This window comes from Cynoglossus semilaevis, chromosome 11, assembly GCF_000523025.1.
Source record: "Cynoglossus semilaevis isolate Cse_v1.0 chromosome 11, Cse_v1.0, whole genome shotgun sequence".
Classification (NCBI taxonomy): Eukaryota; Metazoa; Chordata; class Actinopteri; order Pleuronectiformes; family Cynoglossidae; genus Cynoglossus; species Cynoglossus semilaevis.
This window is the reverse complement of record NC_024317.1, coordinates 18,778,464-18,788,860: the sequence shown is the minus strand read 5'-3', so window position 1 is coordinate 18,788,860 and position 10,397 is coordinate 18,778,464. Positions and strand designations below refer to the sequence as shown.

At 40.0% G+C, this 10,397-nt stretch overlaps 1 long non-coding RNA gene across 2 annotated transcripts; it reads left to right on the top strand.

The window, feature by feature from the left end:
* Positions 1–211: 211 nt before the first annotated feature.
* On the top strand, positions 212–9,690 carry LOC112487686 (uncharacterized). Of its 2 annotated transcripts, XR_003050999.1 has the most exons (4): positions 212–299; positions 4,455–4,601; positions 4,720–4,887; positions 6,254–9,690. It is a non-coding gene; the product is annotated as an uncharacterized LOC112487686 (long non-coding RNA). The 2 variants fall into 2 exon arrangements; XR_003050998.1 differs by having other exon boundaries at positions 4,455–4,887.
* The last annotated feature ends 707 nt before the right edge of the window (positions 9,691–10,397 follow it).

The window sequence follows — 10,397 nt, the reverse complement described above, 5'->3', positions numbered from 1 at the left end:
AGTTATTGTAGCCAGTAATATCTTGTTTCAGTGGGGTTTTGACATTATTTTGAGATTGTGTTTCAGCGGTTCTCAAACTTTTTTGGTCGATCTATGAGGTCTGTCTGTTTCCCCTTCTCTCCTGCTGTGTGGAGTAATCAGTGTGATCACACTCACCTGTGTCTCTGTCATTAGTCTCACTGGTGTCACCTGGTGCCCTGGGTTTTTATACCTCTCTGCCTCACTCATTGTCATGTGTCCATGCCTTGTGGTCCTTGGTCATCGTCCTGGTTCCCAGTTCCTGCCTGGTCCTGCATCTGGTGAGTTTCTGTTGTTTTGGTTGTTGAATAAACTTTCTTCATCTGATCTCTGTCTCTCTGGTGCTGCGTTTGAGTCCTGGCTGCTTCCCAGTGTAACAAGACAAAACACATTCCCCACTTTGAGCAAGTGGAGATGCTCTAGCATCACCTTCTCCCTGTCACCCAAAAAATCTAACAATGAATCAAACTCAGTAACATCGAATAAAAAGAAAATTCTAAAAAGAGAAAATAAAAGTGCTGTCGTGACATCATCAATTGAATCTTTAAAATGTTCTTCCATTTGTCGTGGCCCACCTGTGTGGCCCAGCCCAGACTCTGAGAAACACTGTTCTTTTTGCTTAGATTTGGTGCATTTTTTTTAATCAAGCGGCCAAACGCCATTAATAACATGATTAAATATCTAATAAAAACCCCGTTTTTATGATTGCCTGGACAGAGGTTTCCTCTTTTACTGTTTGCAGAAAAATCCCTGACTGGTTTTCTGCTAAAGTCTCCACTTTACGTTAAGGCACGAGGCGACGCGTACAGTATATTGCACTAATTATTGTATAAATGTGTTGTGATTTGTCTCATATATTAAACCATAATTATTTCAGGACTTCATTGTCTCTCAGTCCTGCAGTTACTGCACAGTTAAAGCAGAACTTTATATACAGTAACATAAACCCTTGGCTGCAACAACCATTAATAACCACAGTCTTAAAAAAAGTTCCAACTCTTTAGGAACAGGCTCGGTGCACATTTACTGATGCTTGGTACTGTCGCAAATGAGTAACAAAAAAGCAACACACACACTAATAAACACACACTCACACACACAGAGGGACCCAATGGGACCTCAATAAAACATATTCTAGACTTAATACCAGCATTTTTGTTTTTCTGTACAACAGTGACAACCTACAGTACTTCTGTCCAGACTGGAGCAGAGTAAATGTGTAGTTTTGTGTATAGTTCACCGACAGTATCACACGACATCAAAAATGTATAGATATGTATGTATATTCAAACTGAAAATATTTCTGACAAGTAAAGACTGTTCCTTAAGTTTGGAACTCCTGTTGAAATGAATTGTTTTTTTCTTTGTCTACGAATGAAAGAAAACAAAAGAAAAAAAACAAAAGAAATACAAGAACATTTAGATTTTTGCAGCCCTGGGGTTTGTATCTCTCTTTCAATCAATATTTTGTTTTTGCCATCAGTTCCAGGCGAGCGAGCATGGCAGTGGCATGTTATTAGGTTATTACAAAATCAAATCTTTCAGCGGAATTAATTTTCTTTGAAAATATGAGTCTGGCCAAAGGGAATTAATAACAACTACGGCGAATGGAGTGGCTGAGTTTTCATCTCTTGTCCTTGGCCATTTCAGCACATGTGCAGACATCTGGTCGCTCTGATGATGTAGGATAATTGTGTGTCTTTGCTGGGAATCCTTGACTAGAATAAATTCATTTAGGAGAAGAAAACAGATTTTTCTTACTGGTTTTTCAAACACACCTTTAGATGCAACCAACCCAGTACAAAAAAACAAACCAGTCAGCACTGCTGGACAAGTGACCAGTTTTGTACCAAGATGTAAACCCTCGAGAACGAGGTTGCCAAACTCATTTTTACTAAGGGACCACAATACAGTTTCTCTTGAAAGACCAGTAGTAACTGTGGGACTGTATAAGTGCAACTAGTCCATAACATTTTAATGGATGCAAAAAAAAAAAAACAACTTTAATTTTTTTAGGTTAAGAAACTCTGCTGCATGGACTTGATTCTAAGGCAATTCAATGTCTTTTAAGCTCCCGCGGCCCACACAGAAGGACTTGACGGGCCACGTTTGGCTTGTGACCCTTGTGTTTGACACATATGCTCTAGAATAATTCCACTGAGCAGCTTTTGGCTAAAGTATTTGGGTTGTTATAGGAGGATGGCAGTTAGAATCCCTGCATGAACAAGGCTAGTTGGTGAACAAACTTGTAGGAGTGCAGTGTTGTGTTAATCATTAAAGTGTGTCATAGATGGGTTAAATGCAGATGCTAATTTCCTTTAGGGGAGTCGGAAAAAAAATAACCCATCATAAAGTACATTAACTCCAGCTTTCATCCGTTTGTCGTCTTAGCGCATTCATTAGCTTGACATGATGTGGACCCTGCTCTTTTTAAGTGATCTCTAAAGTGTTTCTTTTCAGCCAATCATGTAGCGGTGCATGGGATAGCGCATGGTGACGCAAACTGTTGGTAAGCTGCTAACAACATGTAATGTGTTATTTAAACAGACTGTTCTGAGGCTTTTTGGTGTGTACAACAATTTCAAGGTAAAATACATTCACTTTAAGCAGCCAGGATGTTTTACCATTCAATATCCAGCAGCTCTGGCACCAGTCATAAAAGTTGTTCTAATCCTTCATCGACAAAGATAAGAAGTGAGCACAAACTCGTGACGTGGTTTGGGAATGAAAAGCTGGAGTGTTTGTCACTGTGCAGTGGTGCTGAAAGTGAGCGGAGAGCTGCGTGTCAAATAAAGTGACTGGCACAAAGTGTCGTCTGGTTACAAAACAGCTTAACCATTCACAGGAGCCGTCCCCGCTGACAGCGAGCAACAAATCTTTATTCAGCTCGCAGAGGCTGACGTCCGAGATGGGTGTTGAGAAGCTATTTGGGAAGAAAAGTTTTGGCCGTCAGGTTGACAGTCGGTGCTGTACATATGCAGGAGTAAATGATTTGGATTTGTTTTGACACTTTCATCAGTCAGGTGTTTAACTGTGAACAAAAACAAAATGTTAAAATTGTATAATTTTTTTTTTTAATTCTACCCTCTGCTGAATGTACCGTTAGTCTTAATTATTTTGAGGTTAGCTCCTGGATTAAAATAAAACGTTTTGTCAGATTGAAACTAAGAGGTAGATAAATGTCACAAAAGACAAACAGACAAAGATATTTTAGATATTTACCTCTTCATAAAATTAAATACCAACTCTGTACATTACCAGAATCCTACATGATCATATGTTAATTTCATTTATATATTTAAATTTCATCACGCGGTGTAAATCCTGCAGGTACTTCACTCTATATAAAACCCTTCAGTGCTGCTCTGAGGTACGTCACTTGCCCAACACATGACAGTCCTGCTGGGATTCAAACTGGCAAACCTAGGAATACAATCCTTTAACCACTGGGCCCCCAGGAAGGACAGAAATATCTTCCTGTTAGGGAATTGAACCCTAGTCTTTCATGCTACCGACGCCGGTGTAAACTGCTGGTTCTCTGCTGGTTTCTTTGTGTTGAAGGAGTCAAAGATGAGCAGAGGAAGCGACGGAGACGGGTCAGTGTGCAGGCCATTCATCAAACAGCTGGGAATTGTGCTTTTGTTGTGACAACAAACAGTCAGAAATGTGTACTGGTTACATATCCAGTCAACACCCAGTGTTCCAGTACTACAGTACTCTTGTTTATTCTAATGAGGGTACATTACAGCCCACGCCCCGAGGACTAGGGTAATTTGTGGTGTGTTGTTGGTTTTGGTCATTTGTTCTTGTCGTTTGGTGACAGTATGACAAATATACTCCGTGAACCATTTCTCTCCCACTGTAAATTGATGTACACATGAACTTACTGCATGTGATTATATTTTCAGCAGAAAAAAATACCTGGGTGGCTTCTGGGTATATGTAGTATACGTACTACAAATTATACTATATTTTTTAAATTCCTAAATCTAAAAAATATGATTTTCTTACTTCAAATTTAAGGCTGTAAAGTACAGACATTAAACCTGAGATAAAGTTCTGTAAAATAGGATTATTATGATTGTTGTTATGGTTTAGATAATAACACTTTAAGCATCAACAATGTTAAATGGCTCTTCAGTTTAATACAGTGGTGCTTTATTCATGGTCAAATTCAAGTACTTTTTAATAACTTTAAAGGGAAATCTTTTAGTTTTTGTTTTCAAGTGTCATTAAGAACCTTAATTGCAGATGCCCTTGATGTAACATCGTTGGTAAAACTGTTACAGAAACGTGTGTGTGCACGCGCATTGCGGTCACGCGCACACAGGTTGTGCAGGGTTTGAAGCTGGAAAATCAGATCACTCTATAGTTGTGGAGTGGAACAGTGTATTTGATTCACATTTTAGTCGTAATTTGTATTTGTGTTTCTCCAGCCAACGTTCAGTGAAGCGACAACGTCCCGGCACCTTGGTCCGCCGCACACGTCCTCGTTCGCCGCACACAGTATTGGGGGGGGTGACGTGACACTTGACAACAAGCGATCCCATCACCACTGTGCCAATCCCAGCAGAGAGAGCAGGGTCGTTGTTTTTTTTTTTCTCTCCATTTAATGTGTGGTCTATTGATTCAGCCCTTTCAAACCTTTAAATATTTCAAAATAATTCAAGGATTTTCAAGGATTTTCATAAACCTACATAGGTCCTTAAATGCAACAACATCCAGCTGTCAACGGCGTGAGTGGGACAGAGTACCCGCAGAAACAGCGCCCCCTTCCTACGTGTCTGCATCAAACACTCACACATGCTGTCCTTGGTATGCAAACAGCAGAATGATGTATCCCTCCTGTACCTGTGAGCCTTATTTACGGTACGTATCCATCCAGATGCCATAGAGATTTAATGGCGACGTCGACGTTCACTGTCCGTACTGATCGGTTTTGATCGGTAGATTCTAAATCCAGACCGTCATCGGTATCGTCACGACTTGGCGCTTCTACAGAGAGACTTTTAGTGATGTCACAAACAACTTTCATAGCACATTTAGCTTTTAGCTCATGGACAGACATAATCCTGTCATCGTGTTGTCGTTACACGTTACACGTTAGGAACACTCCCCCTCAACTTTGGGAAATGTGTTTGTTGTGTTAAATGTGGTGTACATAATTTAGCAATCGAGCCTAATTAAAAATGTCCACAAGGATTTGCCCTCGGGGGTTAAGGCTTCCTTTGAAGCTGCTTCTCTTCTCTTATCCTGTAAAAATGTGAATACGTTACAGAGCCGACCTTCCCTTAAAGCCGGAGAAAATCAAATTAATCTTCTTCTTTTTTTCTTGGAGAATTAGAGTTAATGGTTAAGCCAACAGAGGTGAACCATGTCTGTAATTGGCAGATGATACTGAAGCATGACTTCCTGCAAGTGAGATGTAAAAACTGCCCTGCCGTCATTTTCCTTCCTATATGTTATTTCACGCAAATGATCTAAAGTCCTGGGACGGGAGGTCATGGTTTGGTTTATGTGATTGGATGAGATTTTCTGCCACGTTTCACTGTCAGCTGGCGAACAGTGTCTTCAGGACAGCCGAACTGACTCTTATTGTTACTACTTATTATTAGTGTGCAATACTATTATAGCTAATAATGACATCACACCGTTATAACATTAACATTAACAAAAACAACTCCCGTCTACTACTTACTGCTACAACTACCACTTACTACAAAATATTGAAGTCCCTTATTTGTCTCTCTACACGGAAATTCACAGTGTGAGTCTTTACAACCCAAGCAGGCCACCACCGGAGGCGCTGTTAAGTATTAAGTATTAAGTAGTTCCTCCGAGGCTCAAACCCAGAACCTTCTTCGTGTAAGGCAGATGTGCCGCATACTTCTAGCTATTACCACTAATTAGTACTACCACTACTACTAAACTACTTACTGCTACTTCAAATTACTACTACTACTAGAACTACCACCTACTACTTAGCACCATTTACTACACAATACATTTTATAATTATTGCGATTGTTCCTACAACTCACTACTTAGACAATGAGGGCAGATTTCCCAGCTTTTCACCCTTATTTCATGCTGTTGAAACTTTCCGTGATGAATTAGGAAGAAAAAGTCTGGAAGAAAAAAATCAGGAAGAAAGTCTGTTTTATTGTGTCAGTTGCTCAAACCCAGAACCTTCTTCTCTCTCACACACACACTCTCTCTCTCTATTTCACCTCTAGTTAATCCATCAGCCTGCCCCTCGATGTCAGAGTGTCATCTGAAAGTGGACTGGAGAAGGACTAATAACTGTGTTGACTGACTGTAAGGTGACGCCATGACAGACCCATCCGAGGCGAGGGTTGCAGTTCCACCTATTAAAGCTCACCACGACCTTGAGTCAAATCAAAGAGCCCGAGTGTTGTACTGAGGACAGGCCTTGGACAGCAGTGGTCAACAAGAGCCGTTCTCTTGCAATGGACACTAAAGCTGAAGCCAAAGCTTCGGTTTCCCTGAAACTCAGCTAATGTTTCACAAATGACTGAAGGCACTCATTTCTCCAGAAGTAGATTAAAAATAAAGTCTGATGTCTGCAGGCCAACAACACCAGTAATTAGCCGTCATCATCAGAATATATTGCTGCTTCGTGCTAATTGTGGTTAGCCAGTTAACAGTCACCTTGTCCTTTAACTTCCACCTATTAAACTCATACCTCATGTTTAAGCAGCAGTGGATTTAGGCATGTTGTCAGCAGTAGGTGGTTAGAAGGTCGCCGGTTCTAATCCGGTTTTAGTCTTTTTGTATGGAGTTTGCATGTGGTTGGTCCACCTTCCAAAGACATGTTCAAAGACATGTAACCTGTAGGTTAGACACTAAACCAAGCACAGAATGTTGCAAGAGTAGGACTGTGATCTCTTCACAGTGACATAATCATGACCAGAACAAATAGTTTTTAAAGCAACGCTCAACTTTATTTAACAAGCCACTGTCAAGATGCACAAGACTTATACTTATACTTCATCTTAATTTATTGTGGTTTATTATGTTCACGATTAATTGTGATCAGTCATGATTAGTTGTGATTAATCACGATTGATTGTGGTCCATCGTGAAGTTTCAGCCAACTCCTACCAACACAGTGCTTGAAAGAAGTGCTACACTTATACTTTTGGAAAAGAGAAAGTATCTAAAAGTCAATATGATTCTGCCTATACTGTATGTGTCCCTGCTGTGCAAACTCCTAACTGTCTGCACTGGTACATCTGAACAATGCGGTTGAATATTGCTTTTCCTGTATTTATGAGTCATGTATCTACAGCAGAATTGGACAATGAACACAAAATAGAGGATATTTCCTCCGTACACACTCTAAAGCTCTCAGTGCTGTGGACTGGTACGCAATAAAATGCCTGTGCCTTATGAACAAACCCGGCTCTTCAAGCATATACACTGTGTAATGCAACGCCTGGGTAATATATTATGACTAAAGAAAGTCTCATTGGAAGAATAACTGGATTTTACCCCCAGTGTGATGTCTCAAAGGGGAATGGAGAAAGATTAATGCAGTAAATATAAAAGGGCTATTTCTGGATCTCCTGCACTGGTTAGTACCCAGTCAGTCTGGTTCCTGCTCTACAGTGTGAAGCACTAAATGTGTTCACTTTACATTGACAGTGCAGACTCCTGATTGTTTCCCAGGTTTTTCACAGCAGGGATTTCACAGTAGATTTTTCTTTTGTGCCTTTCCTCACACTGAGTGCTTCACACTGAAGCAACAGGAACACTGGTCTTTTAGACGGATCGCACTCGCCGCCAAAAGATAGGATCAAATCTGCTCAGGTTATCAGTTCCAGCACTCGGGGGACAATGATCTATGTGAGACTCTCTTCCAACAACATGCTGCAGAAAGTGGACAAAAAGGATTGGAGCCGTTATCCTTCAGACGTCTGTTGGACGAATGGGAAAACAGTTTTTTTCTGCACTGAATCAACCAAACAGGGCAACATATGCATCAACCACCTTAACAACTGTTAACTGCCCCCTGCCCTGGGTTCTCATGTCTTCATCTCTGAGACCTTGTGTTGTCTCAGTCAACCTCAGCACCAGAAGTACATTATTACTAAATAAAATGTGGAGTCACTCGCTCCTATGTGATGGAAATACACACAAAGAGTCTACTACAAATATTATTAATCTAAACTACTTTAGTCGTTAATTATCAAACCCTCCCTCTGTGAATTTTTCATCTCTAACGACAACCATCTGTGAACCAACTGTCATGGTTATTTTTGGTTATAGTTGTACATTATGGTGGGAAAGTCTAAAGTTCTAAAAGGAACTAAATAAAATCAAATCTTTTAATTCTGAAATATCTTCTCTCTACACATCCTCTAATTAGGTCTAGACTTCTGCAGGTGATATTTCCATCACAGAATTCTTTCTTTGTTTTTGGCACCAGGTCAGAACCTGTTTTGGGTCATTAGAGCTTCACTTCTTTTCAAATGTTTCTTTGAGCGTCAGGAAAAGCAGAAATCATTTCAATCAGTTTTGTAACATTTTGTTCTCTTCGATTTGATCTTTGTTATTCAAACCTCAGGGACAGCGGCTCTTCTGCAGCTCTGCAGACGGACAGCTGGTGTTTTCCGATTCTGTTCATTTTATTTACAATTTTATTGAGATCTATTCTCTGATTACTTCCATTCCATCACTATATCTTCCAAGAACGAAACAAAAAATACAAAGACGGAAAAGTTTCTCTGCTACAATAGGGAACTGACTTCTCTCTCTCACTCATCACTGTTGACGCCCGCTGTGAAACATTGGACCTAATGGTCTGACATGCTTAACTTATGTTGGCTCCTGTTCCTCTCACCTTTTCCTGCACTCTAGCTTTTAGTCTAACTCCTGTCTCTTAAGTTCACAGACCAGCCGTACCTGCAGTCTCGGGGAGGCAGCTCAGGATGGACGAGTAGATTTAAAGGTTTAACGAAGCTTTCCTGAAGCCAGGGCAGCAGCAGCAGCAGCAGCAGCAGCAGCAGCAGCACAGTCAGTAATCTCCAATGCCAAGTCACGGTTACTAATCCTTATTTTAGACGCTTTACAATTCACCGGTGGTCAGTTTTCTCTATTTCTGTTGGGATTTAAACATGTGGGTTTTTTTATGTTCATTTAAATGGGATGTTAGGGAATCAGCAGCTGTTTGACTGGCTGGACGTTTTTATTTCTTTTAGGCATTTATGGCTCAAATTGCCCTTTTTGCAATCATGTTTGTGTCCAGGTTCGATTCTACCTCGTACCCAAAAGCCTTGGACTTTTTCAGAATTGGAAATCCTGTTTCCTTTATTTATTTATTTATTATCTGAACAATTCACCAACAAAACAAACAGTAGCAAGTATGACAAGCTAACAAGCTATTAGCCCGCTCGTTCCCATTATTTTTAGGGCAGGATATGACATGAGGAATTCATTAAATGCACAAAAATGTGAGCGGTTCCTACATCCTGTCCTGGAGAACCATCATTCCTCCAAAAAACAAACAAACAACTAAACACTAAATGTTTTGTGTCTTGGTTTAATAGCAGGTCTCAACTAACGTTTTTAGATGCATACCGCCACCTAGTGTACTATACTGTGTAGTCTCACGGTATGACCAATGACGAAAATGTTGCTGCCTACTCTCTACGCCTTGGTGTGAGATTCATTTCTTTAATTTAACCGATGCGAATTGTCATGCATTTGTATCCATTGTTAACCTATTTGTGATGCATCAATACATCCCTAATTCATATATCTGTCTTTATATATATATTTATATATATTTATATGTATACTGTACTCGCTCATTTATATATTTATATATATATGTTTACATAAATAGGTTTATATTTGTATATATAGAATATTACTGTCAGCAAGAAGGAGTAGAAGAAGGCAGTAGTACTACGCGCCAAAATTAAGTGTTATCAAATATTATCATGGCAAACATATTCTAGAAAAATGTTGATCTCCAATTAAAATTGTTCCCACATAAAACCTTTCGGATCTGTTCAATGTAAAGTTGATTGATTACCCTCTACAAAATCGAAGTCACATTTTCAGCCCTTTAGAAGCCAGTACATCCTAGCTGCGGGAAAGAGAAGAAGGCCTCAGAGAAAGATCTACAGGGTTAAAAAGGTACTTTCATACTTCTACTCTTCTGAACGCAGAGCTGCCGTCTTCTTAAGCACAATGTCTAAACGTACTGTAGGTGGTCACTGCAGGCACAAGGCAGCGTGAATAAAACACACATGATGCACTATTGATTCAAGCCTGCGCTCATCCTTTCTAATCTCACCAAACTGAGAGGGCAGGTGTGCTGATTTCAAACTAGGGCCCTGGAGCCCACGA